We start from the raw sequence: 25400 nt of genomic DNA on the forward strand, positions 1-25400 counted from the left end.
TTTTTTTTTTTTTTTTTTTTCAGCTCAAGTGCTCTTTTGTTTTATTTAAAAGCTGGGTCCATTAACAAGAAAATCAGAGAGAAAAAATAATCACCTTGCTTTGATGCACTTTTAGACATTCTCTTGACTGCTTATAGATCAATAAGCTAAGTTCTAAATCAGGGTTTCTCAATCTCAGCACATTTTGGACCAGATAATTTTTTATTGTAGGACACTGTGCTGTGTATTGTAGGATGTTTAGCAGAATCTCTAACCTCTACCCAGCAAATGCCAGTAGCATTTCCCATTTGTGACAGTCAAAAATTGTCTCCAGATATTGCCAAATGTCTCCTGGAAGCAAATTGCTCCCTGTGGAGAAGTACAGGTCTAAATGAAGGACTTACTTTTCAAGAAGGCAAAGGCAAGGCATATTAATCAACAATAAACATATGTGTATTGAAAATTTGCAAAATACTGTTTGGTGTGGTGGAAAATACAAAAATGCTAGAAGTATTATGCAATATTAGGAAAGACCTTGGACCAACAGTCTAGATGCACATCTACTGCATACAAGCCATGTGTCCTTGAGAATTCATTTACCTTTTCTGCATTTCCTCATCTTGCTAAGGAACAAGTTTGAGAAATGTTAAGTGAAGAGATATATGTATTTGCAACTGGATGAATCATCTTAATAGTGTTCTCTAAAAGCCTCTAGTGGTGAACAAAGGGTCTTTGTTCTCCAATCTTATTCATTCAACATTTTTTATTATGACTTATATGAATGAGGACACAACTGACTTATTGATCAAATGTAAACACATGATGTACTTGGAATGGTCATTAGGGATGAGAGCACCAGCGTTTGAGATGATATAGAAAAGCGAAATGTTGGGGTGCCTGGCTGGCTCAGTCAGTAGAGCATGTGAGTCTTGATCTCAGGGTCATGAGTTCAGTCCCACATTGGGTGTGGAGCCTACTTAAAACAACAACAAAAAAGAAAGAAAAAAGAAAAGAAAAGCCACATCTAAGCAAAAGATTACTTGTATATACATAATGTAAAGTCATGCCTTTGGATTCAGAAATTCATACCATAGCACAAATACCAGTTTGGGGAAATCACTGTGTATTTGGGTGAACAAGAAGGAGAGTGGGAGACAATGAGATAAGAGATATAGAAGTTCAATTATATAGGGCCTCCTAGCTCATATTAAGTGAGATGGGAAGTCATTTGAGGGTTTGAAAAAAGGAGTAACTCATTGGACCAATTTTTATTTTATCAGATTACTTTGGTTGCTGCATTGAGTATAAATTAAATGGGGATAAGGACAGAAACAGGGAGACCAATTAGGAGGCTACTTCAATAAGGCAGGAGAGACATTATAGTGGCTTGGACAAGGAGTAGGAGAGGGTACAACAGATTGGACTTGGGATATCAGAAAAAGAGAGGAGTCGATATGACTGTAAGAGTTTAGGTCTAATAAGATGGAAAGATGGAGGGCCATGAGCTAAGTTAGGGTAGACAAGCTAAATGGTTTAAAGGTAACATGAAAAAGAACATCTGTGAAGGAAGGATTTGATTCATTCTATAAAGGTTTTGGATTAAAGCCAAGAGGTAGAGTGTATAGATACCACCATCTGATTCAGTATAAGAAAGCAATGGCACCAAAAGAATGGGTAAATATGTGAGACAGTGACTTAGTAATAATACCAACTTTTACTCCTACTTCCTATGAACCAGACACTGTCAAGGACTTTGCTATCATTGCTACAACAAACAACTCGGCACCCATGAGAACATAAGCCACATGCACTTGGGGGATCAAAAAAGACTGTTTATTGTGCACAAGTGCTGGCCCAGCAGAGTCACCTCCAAAGGCTGAGCCCTGAACCTTGGCATTGGCCTCCTTTTATGGCTGGGATGGTAGAGGGTTGAGAGACAAAAGAAAAAGGGGAGGGGGCCCTTATCAGTCATGCTACATGGGTAGTTGATGGAAGCAGGAGGCAAACAAGATTATAAAAGCCAAAAGTATGAAAGGGGAGTATCCAGCCACAGGCATCTGGCTGGCCCATTTTATCTTGTTTTTACTAGCTTTTCTTCTCACCATTATCTCATTTAATCCTCAGATCAGTCGCATTTTACAGATGATCAGAGTTTGTAAGTGATTAAGCTATGCAGAGAGGTTGGTCTGAGTTCAAACTGGCAAAACTGATTAATTCTGAGTGAGATAAGGTTAACTTTCCTGTTGTTTTACTCTTGCTTCAGTAAAAGTAAGCCATGCAAAAACAAACAAACAAATCCAAAACACACATAAAAGATCGATGGGGGACACCTGTGCAGCTCAGTCAGTTAGGCATCTAACACTTGATTTTGGCTCAGGTCATGATCTCATGGTTCTTGAGACTGAGCCGCTGTCCATCCAGCTCCACGCTGACAGCACAGAGCCTGCTTGGGATTCTCTCTCTCCCTCTCTCCCTGCCCCTCCCCGGCTCATGCATGATCTCTCTCTCTCAAAGTTATTTTAAATAAACTTTAAAAAACTAAATAAAAGAGGGTTGCCTGGGTGGCTCAGTCGGTTAAGTGTCCAACTTTGGCTCAGGTCATGATCTCACGGTACGTGGGTTCGAACCCTGCATCAGGCTCTATGCTGACAGCTAGCCCAGAGCCTGGAGCCTGCTTCAGATTCTGTGTCTCCCTCTCTCTCTGACCCTCCCACACTCATGTTGTCTCTATCTCTCTTCAAAACTAAAGAAAACATCAAAAAAATGTTTTTTAAATAAATAAGAGAAAGATGGAAAGAGATAAAGCTCTCTAGTGACATTTTTTCCTCAAGGAACCAGCCTAAAGTGAAGTCACTTCAGCAGCTCACGTAGTTGGGGATCCTCAAGGTTGGAAGAATTTGCAATACTTTATTTGTCTTTTAATCCTTTTCAAGGTGGAAGGAACCACATCATTTAGACCCTAGTGTCAAGGCTCCAGCTTCATAATTTTTGGTTAAGCCACTGTCATCTAATCTAATTGTTTCCATATTTTGGTTCTTGCTTAGCCAAGGTGCCCATGTGAGCCTCCAATGCAGCAGGTCTGGCCATGGCCCGCCACAGTAATGAGCTAGGATTTGAATGCGGGCATTCTAATTCCTGAGCCTGGTCTAAACAACTGCCCCCACACTATCTGCACATAAAAGCATTAAAGAAGAGACTCCAAACTCATTTGGAAAAATGAAGTTGAGAAAATGTAAACCTCAGATATGGCATGGGTTAGGTGACAAATAAAGCAACTTCAAATGTCTAGAACATAAGACTTTCTCTCTGCCAGCCTATTGGATTGGTGAGCTAGGATAAAATATAGGAAACAACTGGAGAGGGATTGTTATTATTACATGTTTCTGCAGGGCAGAAATCCAAATCATAACTACATCTTCTACCATGGGGATATCCTCTGTTCTAGATCTTATTCAACTCTGTCTCCAAATAAACAATAAGTGTGGTGTATGAACATATTGTTTCTGCTCCCAGAATACCTTCTCTTAGCCTCTTTTCTCCCAGATAATAGCAACTTCAAGACTTGACTGAGAGGCCACATTTTATGTAAAGCCATTCAGAATCCCACTCCTCTATCCAGTCAGCTTTGAGCTCTCTTTTCTCTCTGATTCCAGAGACAGCCTCTTGGACTGGCTGTGCTCATCTGATTGTCACATATATTTATTTACTTACAGGTTTCTTCCAATAATATACCATTTCCTTGGATTGCTGCTGATATTTTTTCTGAGCTCTTTTCCAAGATGCTGATACAAAATGCTGTTGCTGACTGTTTTGAGTTTCATTCATCTAAGTAGATTTCTGGCTATCACAAGCAGGATAAACTGGAAAATAAGTGGGGGGAGGGGAATCTGTATTGGAAGCCCTTGCAATAGTCCAAATATACACAGGAGTTGAATTTGTTATTTTAATTTTTTTTAATGCTTTATTTATTTCTGAGAGAGAGAGGGAGAGAGACAGCATAAGCAGGGGAAGGTCAGAGAAAGAGGGAGATACAGAGTCTGAAATAGGCTCCAGGCTCTGAGCTGGCTGTCAGCACTGAGCCTGACAAAGGGTTTGAACCCACGAACCATGAGATCATGAGCTGAGCCAAAGTCAGACGCTTAACTGACTGAGCCACCCTCTAGGTGCCCCTAGAGGACTTGAATTTGAATGGGGATGAGAATGGGAAACATAATAAAGGAAAAATGCAAGAGATGTGAGGTTGCAAGATATAAGCATACAAAGAAAGATAAAAAGTAAATGGGCATTGCTGGTAATATGGCTTTATAAACCTTAAGTGCGACTCCTTGTAATACAACACACCAGAAAATGCTAAGGAAAATAATCTTCTTAATGCAAAAAAATTTTAATGTATAAGTGAACTGGTGGGAAGAAACAGAATTACTCAAAGGAGTCCAATAATGCACAAGGAGTTAAACTAATACAAGAGCCAACCTTTTCCTTGGAGGTACTTGCTGATTCCTAGTGGCCTAATATATGAATTTTAATGAGTTTCTGCGAGCAGGAGACACAATCAGAAGCCTAAGTAGATTGGGAGGTTGAACCAAGGACTCTTCCATAAAGTTAGGACCACCAAAGGGCAATACTCTCAACGAGTGAACTAGAAACAAGGAGTCTCTCTCTCCCTATAGTGAGACTGTTGGTGATACTTGCCTTTCTCAGCCTTAGCTTTGTGTGAAAAGGAAAAATATGAAAATAAAAGAAAGAGAAATGTCTCCCCTGGGAATTCCTCACAAAATCTACATTCTCATGGTTTAAGGGTGAAAATCCACACTGCCCATGTATTTGAAACCCTAAGCCAAAAGTAAATTGACCCTTGGTTGATAGTGCTTCCAGAAACCTGGCAGAAAAATTAAATCCACTCTAAAACTAATTTTAGGCACAGACTCAAAGAAAATTCTCAGAGATAAAATTCTAAGATACGTAAGTTCACAATAAAAAATTATAGAACTGAGAGGCACCTGGGTGTCTCAGTCAGTTGAGCGCCCTCTTCAGCCCAGGTTATGATCTCACCATCCATGGGTTTGAGCCCCACATCAGGCTTTGCACTGACAGCACAGAGCTTGCTTCAGGTTCTCTATTTACCTCCTCTCTGCCCCTTCCCCACTTCTGCTCCCCACCCTCTCAAAAATAAACATTAATTTAAAAAAACCATATTTTTTGAATTGTTGAACCGAGAAGGAAACAAACCATGATGAATAGAAGCTAGCAGGCAGAATAAATAGAATAAGACAATAAAGACTAGGGTTTGGAATAATCATGCCCCAAATACTAAACGAGCATGTTTAATATGTTTCAAAAAATAGAAAAAAGCATTGAAAATATTGCAAAGTCACAAGAGACTATTAGAATTGGCCAGCAAGATTTAAAATAGAACCACATACAAATTCTAGAAACAGAAAAAAAAAATCAAAAAGCAGCAGATTAGACTCAGCAGTGGAGAGATTTAGTGAACTGGAAGATAGAGATTAAAACAAAAATTGACAAACCACTACCCAGAAAGATAAAAGGAAACTATGAAGTAAAGGATGAGACAAATGAAGGAGATAGTGAGAAAGTCCACCTTAATCAATTGGTAAGAAAACTCTGAAGGGAATATGAGCTCTATCAACTGCAAAATTCAGGTGACTTCAAAAGCTGCCCCCTGCTATGCAGATGATTAATATTAAAAGAGCATGGGTAATTGCTGAGTTACAAAGCGGAGAGGAAAGTCTGCCAACTTGAGGCAAAAGATAGGTGAAAGGGAAAATCTGACCATCCTCCTCTCCCTTCTCATTCAAATTAATAGTGTCATATTAATACAATCCCAAAAGAAGTGGGGAGCTGGGTCCTAAAAGCCACATGCCTAAGGATAAACTTATAATGGGACCATGGCACAGGGGATGATAGGTTTTCTGGAAGCAGCATTGATTATTACTCATTCTCCCTGCTCATATAACCCAATTAAAATAATCTAGAAAATAATTATCCACCCTTCCTCCTTGTCAGAAATGGCTAAAGATCTGCCCCTAAGAGAAGGTGTGAGAAGCCCATCCTTTGTGTCCTAGTTGTGAGCATTCTTCTGCAGAAATAGTCACATGTAAGAACAGAAGTAGACAAACATTTTCTGTACAGGCCAGGTAGCAAGTATTTTAAACTTGAAGGCCATATGATTTGTATTGCACTATTAAACTCTACCATCGTAATGCAAAAGCAACCATAGACAAATGCATACACAAATAAGTATGGTTATGTTACAATAAAATTTACTTACAAAAACAGCTGGTGGGCTACAATTGGTAACCCCTTATCTAGAAGTACAAATACTGCCAGCATTCAAGAAATGAAAACTGTACTAAAATGATATTTTAATGGTCATTTTTAAACTCACACCAATATGATAATTGAGGAAAAACATGCTCTAGCACTCAGGCATAGTGATAATAATAAAGCCTGGGAAATACAACCCAGTGAGTCACAGTGGCCCAGTTTAAACCATAAACTCATAAAGGATGAAGTGACCAAGTGGTTAAGGCAACAGTCTGCTAAACAATGTACACATGGTGATACAGATCTTAACAGATGGAGTGAAAATGACTCTTTCAGAAGGCACTACATGTGGCAAAAACTTTGTTATTTCCACACAGTGAAAGTCGTTCACTTCTGAGTAAGAGATACCTTGATGTACAGGCTGAGAAGAAATCCCAAAGGAAGCACAACATTAGAAAGCAGATGATGTTGAAGGAGGCTTACCACAGTGCCCTCTCCTTTGGATTCTGCCCCTGCTATTATAAAAGGTCATTCATGTCATTTTAGCACACCTCTAGCTACAAATGAACAAAGATTTCCCAGTAAATCAGAATTTCATGATTTTGCTATTATAAATACAACACAATGCTTCCTTTTTCTATTTTGAACAAAATGGGTGTGTTTTACAAATTCTCATTTTTTGAACACTCAAGAAACATGCATTGTAAAAGTTTTAGAGAATAAAAGTGTTTTTTATTTTTAGATAAATTTTTTATCATGCAAAATAATAGTTGATATTATTGTTTACTATGTCCAGGCACGATTCTAAACACAGTATGTATTATCTTGTTTAGTCCTCATAACTCAATAAGGTGGGCTCTATAACTGATTTGCAAGATATATGTGACAGCCACTTAAGGCATTGATTTTACTTTATTTTCTCAGCTTTCCCCATATCCACTCAAAAATGCCTAGAGTAAACTCAGTAAGAAATTTACTATGTGTGACCACAAAAGTCTGAGGAAACTAGAATGGTTCATTTTCCCAATCCTTGTAGCCTCGCTAGGGGAAGAGAGATAAAAATAAAATGAGCTGAAGTCAGATCCAAGTTCCTGGATGTTAGAATTTACTACATGAACACTTACTCACTCCCTCCTTATTTGGGGGCTCCATGAGACAGACAGCTATATTATAGTGAGGCTGCAAGAAGTGGAGACTTGTACCTTGCTTGCCAATTTCTTGTCTGCTGAGCCTTGGGACTTCCTACCAGAACTTGGGGAAAGGAATATGGTAGGAAGGGATAAGTACTGGCAAGGTCAGGCAGAAGAGGGCAAGGCTCAGACCCCAACACTACTCCCCACCACACATACACCATGTTTCCTGAGAGACAGGAACAGCTGGATTACAACCACCCCTACTGAACTCAAGAACAGGAAGGCAAGGATATCAAAAGATAGATAGGAAGGGAAGGTTTTTATCAAATGGATCATGTTCACTAGAGACACAGGCAGGATGCAGCCAATTACTTAATGGAAACTGTAGATGCCTAGATAAGTGCCTAGAGACAAGTCTATCACCATCCAGACCTGTATAGACCTAAAGTTCCTCCTCAACAGGAGATTTGAAATGAAATTGATCAATGGTGATGATCAACTGAGGATTGTGCAATTAGCCAACACCAACATCTAGGTGATCATGAAAGGTTCTGTTCCCTATCACTACTTCTTTCATAAATGGTGAAAGGAAGGAGGATACATATTCCATTCCTCTTTTTTCCACTAGCAGCTCCCAATTAAATGTGTGTGTCAGTTCAGATCCTCCAGGAAACAAATGATTAACTGGGGGGAAACAACTATGAAGAATAAAGGGGAAGGAATAGTAAATGGAAAAAGCCTTCAGACCATGATGTTCACCTGAGAGTTGTAAAAGGAGAGAAGAAAGAAGGAAGATTAGGTAGGCAGAACCCCCAGACTGCAGTACAGATCTCAGAAATTCTTGAGCAGACCAGTGGGGCACCCCACAGTCAAGTTTACCCATTTGAGGAGTCCTTTGTTAGGCAGGAATGGTCCAGCTATATTTCTGCCATGGTGTTGTTGGCTTGGAGCACTCCAAAGAGCATGTAGCCTCCTTGATAAGGACACTTCAATGGATCCCAAAGGTACAGCATCTGGAGGCTGTCAGCTAACTATTCTCTTTGCAGCATATGCTCACATCAAGAAAGATATGAACAACATACATCATTAGCTGCACAAGATCTATGATGTCTAATCTGGGATGATGGATTGGGCTTCAAACTTGGACATTAGAGTGAATTACAAAGATTTTGCTCCAAGCTAGGGGAGTAAGAACAGTTGCAACCTCTTCCTTCACAATGTTTTAAGAAAGAACTAGGAAACCTGGTCCATCTGCTCTAGATCAAGCTTTTTATATATTCACTTCCTCCCACTCACTGCCTCCTCTCACCATTCAACCACATACCTGTCCCAAGAACACCTGCTCTGGGATCAGGACCACATTCAGACAGCTGGCAATGCAAGTGATAATCTAAGTATAGTTTGGACATTGCTTTTAGTAGTTGACAAAAGGAGGCATAAATTTTTTACCAGTTTTTGTCTTAGCATCTCATTCTTGTTTTAAAAAATGTAAAATGTGGCCAAGAAAGAGAAATCACCCCTAATTCAGGATAGATTTCAAATCAAGATATGAGAGGCTATTATAGCATTACTGAACCTAATTAAAGGGGCCACAGAAAGTTTGTTCGAAGAAATAGCTCAAAGTTAACATCTGAAAACGGGAGGGAAACACACAAACCAGGCAGAAGAATCTACATGTACAGGGGCTCTGCATGACTGAGGTAGGGGTATGAGATGAGACTAGAAAGGTGGGTTGAGAGCCAGACCTTGTCATATGAGTTTCATTATCCTAAGAATAACAGTGGGGTTCTAATCAGAAGATTGGGATAGGAGGAGGATATGATCAAATTTGTACTTTGAAAAAATCCCTCTGGATAAAGAATGAGAACAAATTAGAAAATGCATGAAGGGATACTCAGATATTTAGGAAGTTTTGTTTGTTTCTTTTTGTTTTGCTTTGTTTTGTTTTGTTTTACTAGCTTAAATCAGATTATCTTGGACAAAGAGAAGTAGATGGATTCAAGAAATATTTACATGACAAAATATCCAAAACTCACTGGTGGACCAGATATGGGGCTTAAGAAAGAGAAAAGTGTTTGGGGCACCTGAGTGGCTCAGTTGTTGAGCATCCAACTCGATTTCAGCTCAGGTCATGAGCTCGTGAGATTGAGCCCCACTTCAGGCTCTGTGCTGACAGCAAGAAGCCTGCTCAAGATTCTCTCTCTTCTGCCTCTCCCCTGCTGGCTCACATTCTCTCTCTTTAAAAAATAAATAAATAACTGAGAGAGAGAGAGAGAGAGAGGGAGAGAGAGAGAGGGAAAGGTGTCAAGATGACTCATAGGTTTCTAGCTTGCCCAGATAGATGAATGATAATGACATTAAATAAAATAATAAATAACAAAAGAGTACCAAGTTGGAGGACAAGACTATGAGTTCAGAATTAAACAGTTAACCAATTAGGAATCTTTTAGTTGAGAGTGATTAAAAAAAACCAATTCAACCTCACCTAAACAAAGAAAAGAAGGTGGTAGCTCATGTAATTATAAAATTTATAAGTACGGCTGGCTAGGAGGATGCCTGGGTGGCTCAGTGGGTAAAGCATCTGACTTAGACTCAGGTCATGATCTCACAGTTTATGAGTTTGAGCCCCACATCAGGCTCTGTGCTGACAGCTCAGAACCTGGAGCCTGCTTCAGATTCTGTGTCTCCCTCTCACTCTGCCACTTCCCCCTTGCGTGCTCTCTCTTGCTCACTCACTCTCTATCTCTCAAAAATAATAAACATTAAAAAAATTTAATAAGTATGGCTGGCATGATCAGTGGCCTCATTTAAGAATCCAGTGATATCACTAGGATTTCTCAATTCTATTTCCTCTGGATTGGCTATATTTTCAAACTTTGCATGGTGGCTCCTGGCAGCTTCAGGTGAACATCATCACAAGACTTCATTCAGTGAAAGAGGAAATTCTCTCTCCAAAAAGTTGAACCAAAAAAACTCCAAAATCAAATCTCTTTATCCTTTATGGTCTTGACTGGGGCACAGATCTAACCCTGAACCAATCACTATTGCTAGTATGATATATGCTCATTGGATCTTGCTAAGTCATCTTCAAAAAGAAGTTCATGGCTGAAAATGGAGGAGGGTTATATATCTCAAAACAAAATCAGGTGTTATTGCCACAAAAAGGGTAGTGGACAGAAATACTGAAACCAAAGATAACTATCCCTTACAGGTGAACATGATTTCTGAGGTTAACAAAAGTCAGGATATGGTGGATATTTAAGAAAATCTAAACTTCGCTGACAAACAAGGTGTACTTAAAATCACCTCTGAGGTCAGAGGTCAAAACTATGGACTTTCAGTAACAACTAGCTTGATATTGGGGGCAAAAGCAACCTTAGATATAACCAAGAAAATCTTTTTTTTAATGAAGATTCTCTGGAGGATCCATCAGGTATCTTGCTGTGGCATAATCAAAATTGATTTTTTTTTCTATTTATGTTTGATTCACATTACATACTATGGGGTTCAATCAGTCTGTCTTACTTTTTCCATTTTTTAAGTATCCCTCCAGATAGTACTAGAAATATAACCTAAAATGGACAGAAGCAGGAGGGAGCGCAGCCTCTTTATTTCCTGTTGTATCAGCCAAACCTATTTCTATCTGGGAAATCTAACTGGTACACAAAGAAAAACCCTTCTGGGGGCTGTCTTGGTATGACTGAAAAATGAAAAATAGTTTCCACTAGAGGGTGCTAAGCCTCAAAATAAAAATACAAACCAAGTACAGCACTTCTGATTTTTCCATACTTTTCAATATTCATTGAGCAACTAATAATTGTATTAACCTGGATTCCCCAGAAAGCAGAGCCTGAGGCAAAGCTTATGTGCCACTACTTTATCATAGAATGCACTCCCAGGAGCAAGAATAAGGGAAAAGGAGAAGGAGGCTTGGAAAAAGTAAGAGCCAATCCAAGAAGATACATTACTGCGCAGGTCACCTCTTGAATACATTGATTCCTAGATCTTATGGTACCTTCTACCACAAACCCATATAAAGTGCTGCTTCACAGAACTGTCTCTCTAGACTGGCTCAATCTTCCATTGTCAAAATTTCACCCAGTGGGACACTAATTTGCTCCATATGTCTGAGTTGCATGTTTGTGGACACTGAGCATGTTTCCAGTGTCTCATGCCAGTGACTACAGAACAGAAGGTGAGAGATACACAGAAAAGGAAAGAGTCAAAATGATGTCAGATTATTCTGTGGAATTGGTCCCAGTTCATGCACAGCTAGATGCTCACTGACTGCGGCTAGAACAAGTGGCCATAGGCCTCAGAGACAGGTAAGAAGCACACAAAAGGTGTCTGACATAATGAACATGCTCATAATAAATAATACACAACTAAAAGGGGAAAAAATACCTTGCCAAAGATTTAATTTCATGCAAACAGCAGTTGGAGAATGTTTGTCCTTTGACAGGAAACATTAATTACACATCCTGTTTAACAAGACAGTTGTGAGTTTCTTAGGTACTTTTCTTTTTAATATTTATTTATTTATTTTTGAGAGAGAGATGAGAGAGAGAGGGAGAGAGAGTGCAAGTTGGGGAGGGCAGAGAGAGAGAAAGAGAGAGGAGGGGGGGGAGGGAGGGAGGGAGACAGAGAATCCAAAGCAGGCTCCAGGCTCTAAGCTGTCAGCACAGAGCCCAATACAGGGCTTGAACCCACAAACTGTGAGAACATGACCTGAGCCAAAGTCAGACACTTAACCAACTGAACCATTTGGGCACCCCTTTAAGTACTTCTTAGTTGAAAACAGGTTGCATTAGACTTGCTAAGAAATCAGTTTTGTTACTTATCTCCAAATTAATCTTATTTGCCTTTGCCAAATAAATGCCATGTTATAATTGAATAAACCGTGTTATTTTTTTTAAGAATGAGAGCTTCTGAATTGTAAGTTGATTCAATTTGAAATATTTATAACTTTTCCTGTGGCATTAGAAACAGATGGACTATAATATTAAGACAGTTAAGCTGTGTCTTTAAACAACTATTACACAATACCACAAGCTTGTTTTACATTTGTTCACTTAATAAATCAAGCAAATTCTGTAGAGAAGGCTTTGTCTAATGGCCATAATAATTTGCACCCATTTATCCTACCTGTTAGATAATACTTGTTCTAGATCCTCTTCTGTTCATTTTAACATTTTATAAAATATGCCATTTTTAAATCAATTTATTATTTGGAAATAATCCCAAGTTTATAAAAAGTTGCAAAAATAAAAATAGTACCAATGAATACCCATACACTCATTATACAGATCTGCCCGCCCCCCACTGCCAACATTTTATTCTATTATATATGGTTGTACTTCAAGACTCTTTACTCTTAAATAATTCAAAGTGTATTTCCCAAAAATAGGGGTAGCCTATCAAATAATCAATTACATAATCTATGGTCCAAATTCCAATATTATTAGTTAATCTACTAATGTCCTTTATGCTATTTCTCCCTCTAATAGAGGGCCCACTCTAGGGTCAGGTACAGTATTTAGTTGTAATGTTGCCTCAGCCTCCTTTCGTCTGAAATAGTTCCACAGTCTTTACTGGCCTTTCATGACATTAACATTACTGAAGAATATTGTCCCATCTACCTTTTTATTCTTCATTTTATTATTGTCTGATGTGTCTATGTGATTAAATATATTCTCAGCCAGTGCATGCATAGGCTATGTTATGTCCTTTTAAGGTTATCACAGCTGGAGCCCAATAACTTCTGTTTGTCCCTCATTAGAAATAATTTTGATCACCTGGTCATCTGACTTCTGCTTTGTACTTATTGCTATTTAAATTCCTCCTTACAATAAGCAATATGTAAGAAGACACTAAAAATCCATATAAATATCCCACTGCTAAGCAAAATTTCCCTCTGAATTTAACATCTGTTGATGATGCTTGCCTCATCCAATCTTCACTATGATGGTTTGAAAATTTATGGTTTTTTTCACTAGAGAACAGTCAGTCCTTGGCATTCTAGTATAAGCAAAAACACTTCTTTCTTCTCCATTTATCTTTCATCAGTATGGACTCATGAATTTCTATGCTTTTCAAGAGTTTAGAATTAATTACTGTACTTAATTACTTTGTTGTTTAAATTATCCCAGATTTGGCCAGTAGAAGCCCTTCAAAGCTAGCTCCTGCATCCTTATGACTCTTTTTTTGGTAGCATTTCATTCCTATCTGGTATAATAAGATGTTCCAGAACCATCTTGATCCAAACCCATTCCAATTTCTGCAATCAGCCATTTTTCTAAGGAGCTCTACTTCCTTTTGGCGGAGAATAGTATTAGAAATCAGGATTTGGGTGATATATGTCCTCAGTCCTACTGTGGGGGGAGAGAGGGTCTTTACTTCTTGGCTTTTTCTACCTCAGCTAGGAAACCTATGAATACCTATGCATACAAATATGCATATATACATAAATATATAAAAATACATGAACATATAAAGATATGCATACACCCAATTTTTTTTAGAAATCAAGGGTCCACACTGAAATTCCGAATTATAACTCATACCTACAGTGTTTTTTCTTGCTTTTCTATATTCCACATTTGTCCCTTCTTCTACAAAAAGACTCCTGATTTCCAACATCATATTTATTCAACTGTTGAGTCCAATATTATATCCTCAATAGTTTCAGAATTTCTTCTCCAATACTACTATAATAAATAAAACTACTAAGAAGAGTTCAGAATTCATTTCTAATTCTAATCCCCCAAAGGATTGAGAACCATTGTTCTATGCCCTGTCCTTCAGTGTCTTCCTGGATAATTCCCAAATCTACCCCTGACTCCATATCCTCCAAACTCTATTTTCATATTAACAACTATGTACTTGATATTCCATCTGGACAGGAGATCAGTATGTCCAAAACTGAATTTTTCTTCAACAAGCCAGTCCATCCTTCCACCTAATTCATATTCTTTTAGACTTATTCAATTTTTAAAATTTGGATTTAATCTCCATCTCCTTTCTTTCCCTCACTTCCTAGTGCCTCATCTCTTAAGCAAAGTAGAAAGGACAAAAGATTTGGAGTTCCACCAGACCTGAATTCAATCTCAGCTCTTCTATGTAGTTGTGATATCAGGAAAATTACCTCACCTCTCAGAGTCCTAGTTTCCTCATCTCTAAACAGGAGAATAACAGTACATACTCTGCAAGGCTTTTATGAAGATTATAAGAAGGAGATTTTGCAAAGTGCCCAGCTTTGGCACATAGACCTCTATGTATATAGATCCCTACATCACTGCAAGTTACTTTCCAAGATCTGTATGGTCAATATATTTCTTTCTCATAAATTGGTGTCTCTAGAAAACTCCAGAATCTCTTTTCACCCTCCTTTAACCCCAAATCGCAAGAACCAGAGTTGGTCAAATCCCAGGAAACTATACTGGACCACAGTCCTAAAGAGAGACGATAATAAGCAGTTAAAAGACTGACCTCACTCGTAGATGATCAATTACGGTCAGTAGCAGTGCTAAAGGGTAGCTTGGGTGGGAGCCCTTAACTTTCCCCCAAATCTCCATCAGCACATCCACCACACCTAACTTTTTGAAAATGATAATTTTACATGGACAGTTTATACTTTGTCAATTTTATAGATACTGCCAGTAAGGTATATTTTTAAAACTTTGCTATTTTTATTATTCTGTAACAACCAGAATAGCCATGTCCTGGCCTTCTCTCTTTCTAGATATGCATATCTATCAACACCCTTCTTGATAGAACATACTACCCATCCCTTCCTTTCCTATTGCTTCTCCTTTAGGATTGTGTCACTTTATAATCTGTCCCATTTGCAGCCATCCAAAAACATCTTCCTAAAGTGTAGCTTCACACATGCCATGCTTCTATACATTAAAACTTTCCTTCACTTCCAATTGTTCAAAGAAAAAAAACAAATTCCTCTTCCAAGCCCTTTGCACTCAGGTTCCAAACTAGCTCATGTATCTCATAGTTCCCCAAATTATAGCCTACATGTTAATTCTAGCCAAAATGGATTATTTGCTATTTCCCAAATTGCTCTCATACTTTTTTTTCATGTGGTTCACTCTTCCTGGATGTCTTTTATTATCAGATCACTTGCCTTTTGAAAGCCTTCAGTCCTGCAAGATCCGTCCTCAGTACTGCTTTCTCCATGATGGTTTTTGGTTTTTTGTTTGTTTGTTTTTTTTAACTTACACTGTTTTGGTTAGGGAAAAGCAATAGTTTTTTTTTTTTTTTCTGTATGCATTTATTTAAAAAACACCACTTTACTTTCTATGTAGAATTTGTAAGAAACTGGGACTGGAAGTAAAATAATTGGCACCTGCTAATATATTGTGAGGGCTTGATACTTTGGCCTCCACAGACTTAAGTCATTGTTGATGGACCCTAATTTCGCTATCAAATAGCCTTGAATGAGTAATCTCTCTGGCCTATGTTTATCAGCAATTAAAGAGGCATTAAAAAATATCTTCTTTGGAGAAGTCCTGCGGAAAATAGAAATAATCTTACACATGGTAGCCTGTTTGTCACTGTTGCTGAATATGCTTAATAAATGTCTCAGATGAGTTGGGATCTAAGAGAGACCAGATTCTATTCCCAACTCTACCAACTCCTTGGACCAACTCACTTCTCTCTAGGCATCTTCCCTCCCATCATGTGTAAATCAAGGTGATAAAACCTGTGTTCTCTGACTCTGAGTCAACCGGGATAGTTAATCCCAAGGCTGCAATGTCCTTGGTTTAGGCCCATACTTTGTGTCGCCACTAGCCGGCAGGATTGCCACATGGTTGTTTGGCCACTCCCTATTTCCACCTCTATCTCCAGGAAGGACTTGCCTTCAGAATTCGGGACCAAAACAAACAGAATAATCCAGCCTGGCAGTAGCCAAGACTTTGGAATGGAGTCTTATCAGGCTATAAAAGGAGAAGGGAAAGCAAAAGTCTCCAGTGTTTTTGTGCAAAGAAGACACTGATTTGTTGCAAGCCCAAAGGAGCAACTAGGACTCCAAGAGTCAAGAGACATCTCTCCAGCCCATCTACTGCATGACAGATGCCCCTGTAGAGAGATACAGGTGACCCAGGACAACACCAGGGCAACCTTTGAAGAATTTGATGCTGCCTCCCTCAGAAACCACTTCTCATGCCTTATGAGATCATTGTGAAAATGTGAGATTTGGACTTGTAATGTCCAAATGTGTAGGTAACTCACTTTAATTTCTCCAATCCTGTTTTCTCCTTTGTAAAACAAGCATAAACCAGGTTTCTGAACTTGCTCTGTTTCCCAGGGCTGCAGGTAGTGCCAAATCCTAGAAAGAATATGGGCTTTGTGAATACAAAGATTTGCTTCAAATCCTGTTCCTGTCATTTATATGAATCCCAAAAAGTCTTTTAAGTTTCCACATCTATAAAACGGAGATAGAAAACCTTTTATTTCACAGTGTTTTCTGAGAACGAAATTAAATAGAGTCACGAAAATGGCACAATATAATGGCTCAATAATGTTAAATCTCATCCCTGATTATAAAAATATAAGACAGCATGGTTCCATAGTCATTAAAAACTTATACACATGCATAGAAAGGATAAAATCAAAACATGTATGTCAAATGATTAGTATTGACTTCCAATATGTACCCTTCTGTCACTTCTCAGCTTTCTAAAATGAACCATTATTACTGTTGTCACTTTTTTTTTATTGTGGTAAAATACATGTAACATAAAATCAACCATTTTTACCATTTTTAAGTATACAGTCTGTGGGATGATGTACATTCCCACTGTTGTGCACCCACCTGCCACCATCCATCTCTAGACCCCTCTTAACATTCCAAACTCAAAACCCATACTGGTTAAATCATAACCTCCACTCCCCCTTCACCTTGTCCCTAATAACTACCATTCTACTTTGTCTCTATGAATTTGACTATTCTAGACACTTCATATGAGTGGAATCATACAATATTTGTCTTTTTTTTTTGGTCGGGCTAACTTCTTAGTTCACCTAGCATGATGTTATCAATGTACAACCATGCTGTAGCGTGTATCAGAATGTCCCTCCTTTTAAAGGCTGAGTACTGTCCCATTTTGGAGATACATCACATTTTGTTTATTGATTTATTCATCAATAGATATTTGGATGTTTCTACTTTCTGGCTATTGCAAATATTTGTTCAAGTCCCTGCTTTCAGTCCTTTTTATTACATACCCAGAAGTGGAATTGCTAGGTCATATGGTAATTCTACATTTAATTTTTTGAGGAACGGTGATACTGTTTTCAACAGTGGCTTCATCATTTTGCATTCTTTTTTTTCTTTTTTAATAACAACCATCCTAATGGTGGGATGTGGTATCTCATTATTGTTGTTGCATTTACCTAATGTGCTTATTTGCATTTCCCTAAAGATTCGTGAAATTGAGCACCCTTTCATGTTGTTAAGGAACTAAAAAAATTATTTTTCTATGAAACAAATGGATATATTACAGAGTAGAATATAACAGTCATATAAATTTTCAAGTTTTTCAAGTTCAACCATGAGACTTCATAGAAATTTCCCATATTTGGTGGGCATCTTTGATCTACACTCCTGGATTTCCCAGGAGATGCCATTCATTCTCATTCCTTCAATTCTCCTCCACCATGGGGATGGGTCAGGGGACAGTTTGAAAAAAACCTTCTTGTCCCTGAGTTCAATCGGGAGAAGAGAGAGTGTAATTAAGTCAGGAAGGCCACAGCTACCTTACTAGATAGTATTTAATAAGAGAAAGTTTCCAGGGGTAACTGGGTGGCTCAGTGGGTTAAGTGACTGTTAGTTTTGGCTCAGATCATAATCTCACAGTCTGTGGGATCAAGCCCCACTTTGGGTTCTGTGCCAACAGTGTGGAGCCTGCTTGGGATTCTCTGTCTCTGTCTCCTTCTCTCTCTGTCCCCCTGATTGCTCTCTCACTCTCTCTCACAATAAATAATTTTTTTTAACAAAGGGAGAACATTTCCAAAGGAAAGTCAGCCCAAAATTAAAATGAAATCAATTCAATAAATATGTAAGGCATATGGAAGGAAACTGTTCTGCATGCGAGTGATCAAGTTACTCTTCATGAAGTAGTAAGTAAAACAGACATAGCCTAATGAGTATCACTGATGGAACAGAGGACCACAGGAGGGTGTTACAGGAGGATCTAAAACTAAGGAGTGAAGGAAGCACAGAGCCAGATGCTGAAGTGATATGTCACAGAGGGAGACAGACCAGGAGCTAAAAGGAACACATAGAGCAGCAATTCCTAAACATCTGTCTGTGGACAAATGGTAGCTAGTCAGCAGTAAAAAGAGATCTCCTGAGTTTTTTATAAAGCCAAATTTACTCCATATGGGAACTACCATTAGAGATTAAATGTCCTTTCTTTCATAAAATAAAAAATAGTCTTAATGAACCAAAATAAAAGGTGCAAGCTCACATCATTTCTCAAATTTTATTGTGACTTTTTTGTTGTTGTTGTTCTGTGACATCTCAGTTCTCCCAGCACTCTAGGAATTGCCAGCAAGGATCAAGAAGTAGGGATGGGCCATGGAGAAGGGCCAGGTAGTCAAGACGAGTTAAGGCCCTCAGAAGGTTTGGTTTAGGACGACTCTCAGGAACTCCAGCCTGTTCCAGACAGGGCCCTTGTATGACCTGATATATGCAGCCTCTTTCTTCAAGCTAGAGACATGGATTTAAAGAGGCAGGAGTCTGCTAACATCTTTTGGATTTTTCTGACCCAACCTCTAGAGAAGGGTTGGCAAACTGTAAGAGGCCAAATAACAAATATTTTAGGCTTTGTGGGCCTCATGATCTCTGTCATGACTACTCAGTACTGGCATTGTAGTGCAAAAGCAGCCACAGACAATATATAAACAAATGGATGTGGCTGTGTTCCACGTAAACTTTATTTACAAAAACAGGCAGAGGCCTAGATTTGGTTCACAGGACAGAGTTTGCTGAGGGGTACTCTCAAGAGCCGAGAGGAGAACCTTATAAATGCCAGATCAGACTCAGAAATAAAAATAGATCCTGGTCATTTTATAGACATGGAATTTGTGGCATACAAAAACTTGTGGTTTTGAGTGCAGCTTAAATAGATGTTTTCTGAGCATCATTATCATCATCACTGCTAGAATTTTATGACTATAGTTGACCCTTGAATAATGTAGGAGTTAGGGATGCCAACCTTCTGTGGGTTTGAAAATCCATATATAACTTTTGATCCCCCTAAAACTTAACTAGTAATAGCCTACTGTTGACTGGAAGCCTTACCTACAACATTAATGGTCAATCAACACATATTTTCTATGCTCCATATATTAATACTGTATCCTTTTCAATGAAGTAAGCTAGAGAAAAGAAAATGCCATTAGGGAAACTATAAGGAAGAGAAAATACATTTACAGTACTATATGTATATTTGTTAAAAAGATATCCATTTATAAATGGACCTGCGCAGTTCAAATCCATTTTGTTCAAGGATCAACTGTAATTGCTATACATCAAGCAATGTACTAAAAATACCATACAAATTAGTTTACTTAACTCTCGCAAGCACACTACATGGTGATATCACCAGAATTTTCACTTTATAGCTAAGAGAATTGAGGAATTGGGAGATCCAATAACTAGCTTAGGCCCCCTCAGTTGGTGAACAGTGGGGCTGTGTTTCATAAAGCAGAACACGGACTTCTGCTTCCAGTCATGATGAGATGAGATTTACCTTCCCACCTTACACAACTAAAAAACTGAACACAATCTATGGAACAATGGTTTTCAGACATTCAGTAAATGGCAGAGCAGGACAATGATCCCAGTGAGAAGGTAAATCAAGAGGTAAGCCCTAGGATGCCCCAACTTACTATCTGCAGAATTTCCAGGTAATAACAAAGGAAAGGGGTTGAGGACACAGAGCATAGATGGAGTTCCCAGAGGCCAAAGCAGGTAAAGGAACTGAAGAAGAGAGAGCTGCACAGAAGGAGACTCCAGAGAGATACAGAGGATTCCCCTTGTATCTTTAGCTGAGTGCTCATCAGCACATGCGTGTAAAGAAACTGCTGACCCAGGGAGAGAATGATCAAAGAGGAGTACTTCCCCGGGCTCACCAAGGGTTGGGAATATTTTATGTTCCTTCCAGCCAGAGTAAAAAGATCTTTTAATATTTGCCTCCTCAAAAGATATCACCTTAGTCGTAGGGTTGTATCAACTCTACACTAAAGGCCATTCAGGATCTGCCTAAGAAAAATTAAAAGCAAGTCAAAAGGATCAATTTGTTTCCAATAAATTCAAAAAAGCCTAAAAAAACATTTAAAGGACTGAAAAACAAATCTGCAACCAGCAACATAAAATTCACAATGTCTTCCACCCAACAAAAAATTAACATGCATTCAAAGAAGCGGGAAAATATGACCCAAAACCTGAGGGGGGAAATGAGTCAATAAAAACAGATACAGAAATACCACAGATGATACAAATAATAAACAAGGAGGTTAAGACAGCTTCTATAAATATACTCCATATGTTCAAGATGGTGGAGGAAAGCATAAGCATGATAAGAAATTAAGGATATGCAAAAGACCTGAAAGATAGAAAATAAGCAACAGCAATATCTGAGATGAAAGGTCACCCAACCAGTAAGTGGCAGACCTGAGATTTCACCCCTGGCCATGCTCCAAGTTGTGGTATGCATTACATTACTGTAACAGTTTCATAGCAAAGAAGACTGATCACAGAAGGCAAACCAAGCACTATTTTCCTAATTAAACCAATTGGTTCACACATGCAAGTAGCATTTTAAAAATTTCCCTAAATATATTAGAACTATCTTCTGCTTACACTGCACCATGGGGATCAAGGCTCAGTAGACACTGACCTGCATGATCTCTGACAATCAAAGTAGAGGGTACTAGGAAAGAAATAGAATAACATCCATTGCTACCCAAGTGTAAATCTAACCATACCTAGGTGAATTTGCTTAGTTTCTTTCTTGTTGAGAATACTCACACCTTGTTTGGTTTTTGCACAAATGTGCGTATAATTAAAGTTCATTAATTGTGCTTTAGCTCAGTGACTACTCAGATGCTATAGAGATCTTCTTTGATCCATGAAAGACATAAGAGGCATTAAAGAAAGAGAAGACACTATTTTTTTAAGACTTTATCTTTAAGTAATCTCTTCACCCAACATGGGGCTTGAACTTATAACAGAGAGCAAGAGCTGCATGCGCTAACAACTGAGCCAGCCAGGCACCCCAAGAAGACACTATTCTTAATGGGAGAAGATCTTACATATCCCCAAAGTAAGTCAACCTATGATTCTGACACCCACATTCCACCACAGTGGGGATGGAGTTCATCATGTGGCCTTTTAGGATACTTTTGAGACCAATATCTAACCAGTGGAAAGGAATAAAGAGTTTTCAAGTTCCTTGCCATACTTATATTCACATTCCTAACCACTCCTAAGTTTATCTATTTAGGTAAAGACTAAGTAAGACCATAGTTTCACATGTAATGCACTACATCTTAAAATTAGACACCAATCTGGAAGATCATTTAGTCCTGTCCTGCCATGTCACAGGTGAAGACACCAAGGCCACAAACATAGATAATGGCAGAACTAGAACTAAAACCTCTACTTCTCAGAGAACTAGAGGACATGGAGAAAGAACTAGCTGTATCTTTCAGAGCTGCTGGTTATGGGGTCAGAGCCTTAACCTTTCTAAATGGGACTAATACTTTCTGCGGATTACATGAAATAATGTATGTATGTTGCTTTAAGTTTACATTTATTTCAGTGGCTGCCACACAGAAAAAGCTTACTAAATAAACTTAATTTCCCCCCCACCTCAAGAGCCCTGTTGGAATCTATGCAAAATTAGAAAAGTCAAGCATCCTAAAAGCCTAATAAACATGGATATTTTCAAAGTCTAGGCAACATAATTGTGATGAAGTCTCAGAAAGGTATAACCAGAATACAATTGATGGTGGGGAAAAAAATCTGTGGCCTAATGAATTCTATTTTAATCTTCCTAAAGAAAGATGACAGTATAAGGGGATCTGTATGGGAACTAAAAAAGGACCATGAAAGAACATAAGTTGGCCATGTTGCCTCCAATTTTGTCCAAAAGAGGCGATGCCATGAGCTAGATGATATTGGCTGTTACTTTCATCCAGGGAATGCTTTCTTTTCTGATTCTGTGCTTTCTAAACACCTGAGAGTAATAAATGTTAGGACAATATCCCTACCTTCTCAATCTCAGGTTCTCCCCTCCTCCCCCCTCCTCTCTCCTCTCCTTTGGCTTCCTCTCCCCTTCTCTCCCTTATCTTTCTGCCTCACTCTCCTCAGGCCCACTCTATTCAGGACCATGTGGTATGCAGATGTAAAGCCAATGCATTCACTTGGCTACCATAGAAGAAACCAGCCTTAGAATGAATAGACATTGTAGTAGGCAGAGATAAGGCACATGAGCATGCACATATACATACAACAAACAAGCAACTAAAACCAGAACTTGATAAAATGGCTGAGTATCTAAGTCAGAAGAACTCCCCATCACATTCTGCTTTGGATTTCCAAACATAGTAACCATTAATGCTCTCCCCACCACCACCACCATTCATGTCACGTATTTGGAAATGCAATTCCTGTTACTTATAACAGAATGCAACCTAATGAGTCAGCAGTGGATTATCATGAGGACATTCCCACGTAAGAGACAATGTACCAATCAGCCAGCATACATATTTGGTCCAACTGAAAGAAGGCTTTCAAACAAAACTAACAATTAGCATTAAATTTTATGTTGAGGTCCTATATGATTTATTTATCATGATTCATTTATTTACTGTGTGGGATGTGTCTTCTAGCCTCTCTAAGTGGACCATTGCTACCAATACCAACAATTTCACATTTCTGAACCTACACATCTAAAGGACAGACCATAAAAGGTGGCCACCATGCTCCAGTGTCGCACTTGTGTGACCTAGCCTAAGTATCTGCTCTGTTCATCTCATCTCTCTCCTTAACAGCATCAAGTTCACAAAACTCCCATTACAGTGCTCTTTCTACCATGCCTCAGTCTCATTAGGTGGTTAATTACATCATGAGCTTGAAAGTAATAAAACAGCATTTCTTACTTTTTGTTAATTCAGATAGGCCTTCCCTCCAATTAGTGCAAATTATTGAGGTTTTATTATATACATACATATGTGTTTGTGTTTGCAAAGTTTCATTGATGAATAATGACTATGCAGCCACCCACGGACCAGATGGAAATGATTGGAGATCATTAAATACAACATTGTTAGGTCATTTCCAGCATGTAATCAGCAACAATGGCTGTGGTTAGACTTGCTACATAAACAGATGGAGGAGAGGATGACTCACTGAGTACAAAATTATTGAGGCCTTAGGTATCCCCAACAGAGCTCACAAGAAAGAAGCTTGAGGACTGCTAAGCATGGCTTGGGCGGTGCCTAGGCTGAAGGAATGGTGACAAGAGCTGGGTCTGCTTGTTGCATGTTGACCATAGCTTGAAGTTATGAAGAGACTCTCCTTCCTCTTCTCTTGCTTCCTTTCCTTATGTTCTTTCTTTCTTTCCTTCTCTTTCTTTCTTTCTTTCTTCCTTTCTTCCTTTCTTCCTTTCTTCCTTTCTTCCTTTCTTCCTTTCTTCCTTTCTTCCTTTCTTTTCTTTCTTTCTTTCTTTCTTTCTTCCTGCCTTCCTGCCTTCCTGCCTTCCTGCCTTCCTGCCTTCCTTCCTCTCTTTCATATTTATTTTGAGAGAGAAAGAAAGAGACAGTGTGAGTGGGGGAGGGGTAGAGAGAGAGGGAGACAGAGAGAATCCCAAGTGGGCTCCACACTGTCAGTGCAGGGCCCAATGTGGGGCTCAATCTCATGAACGGTGAAATCATGACCTGAGCCGAGATCAAGAGACAAATGCTTAACCGACTGAGGCACCCAGGTGCCCCTATGTTCTTTTGTCTTAAAAACACTTATTGAATGTGCCACTCACTGGGCTGGTTATTTAAAATGGTACTGCCAGGATGCCTGGCTGACCCAATCAATACCGGATGTGGCTCTTAATCTCCAGGTTGTGAGTTCAAGCCCTCATATAGGGCATGGAACCTCCTTAAAAAAATTAAATTAAAAAGACAGTCCTAATTTCTGCCACTACTATTTCCTGATTCTGTGGCCTTACTCAAGTAATTAACTTCTAGAAACTCAATTTCCGCATTTAAAACTGAAGATAAAGTTGCCCTCCATGCCTCTACTCCAGAATTGCTTTGAAGATAGCAATAAAATCAGTGAGATAAAAGGAAGGAAAGCCTTTGGAAACTGCTGTTGTTATTTTGTGTCCAGCACTACTGTAGCCCTCTAGTATGTAATGTCATCCTCGTGCATTGCTTCTAAGCACATTTTCATTAACAGTTATGTAGTACTTTATGTATGATATTTGTTATCAAAACAATTAGGTTTAAGTCCCAGCTCTACCATTTAATAGCTGTGCAGCATTGGGCAAATCTCTTAACGTCTCAGGGTTTCAAGAGATTATTGAGAGGAACTAAGTTAGGTTAGGAAGGAAGGGGGGAAGGAAGGAGGGAAGGAAAGTAGGTAGGTAGGTTGCAAGGACCATCTTTTAAAAAGGGAGAACATTTGGGGTGCCTGGGTGGCTCAGTCGGTTAAACGACCGACTTCAGCTCGGGTCATGATCTCACAGTTCGTGGGTTTGAGCCCCGCATCGGGCTCTGTGCTGACAACTAGCTCAGAGCCTGGAGCCTGTTTCAGATTCTGTATCTCCCTCTCTCTCTGACCCTCCCCTGCTCACACTCTCTCTCTCTCTCTCTCTCTCTCTCTCAGAAATAAATGAAACATTTTTAAAAATTTGAAAAGGGAGAATATTTATATATTATATGATTATTCTATATATTATATTATTCTATATAAATATATAG

The 25400-nt window shown here is 38.8% G+C and overlaps 1 long non-coding RNA gene across 1 annotated transcript in view; it reads right to left on the reverse strand.

The window, feature by feature from the left end:
- LOC144241724 (uncharacterized) overlaps nucleotides 1–25400 on the reverse strand; it is a 168378-nt gene that overhangs the window by 116146 nt on the left and 26832 nt on the right. Inside the window, exon 6 of the long non-coding RNA XR_013338171.1 lies at nucleotides 16644–16740. This is a non-coding gene — a long non-coding RNA (uncharacterized LOC144241724). The remainder of the gene's footprint in view (nucleotides 1–16643; nucleotides 16741–25400) is intronic.

Source organism: Crocuta crocuta, unplaced genomic scaffold (genome assembly GCF_008692635.1).
Source record: "Crocuta crocuta isolate KB4526 unplaced genomic scaffold, BGI_CrCroc_1.0 scaffold17, whole genome shotgun sequence".
NCBI classification, from domain to species: Eukaryota; Metazoa; Chordata; class Mammalia; order Carnivora; family Hyaenidae; genus Crocuta; species Crocuta crocuta.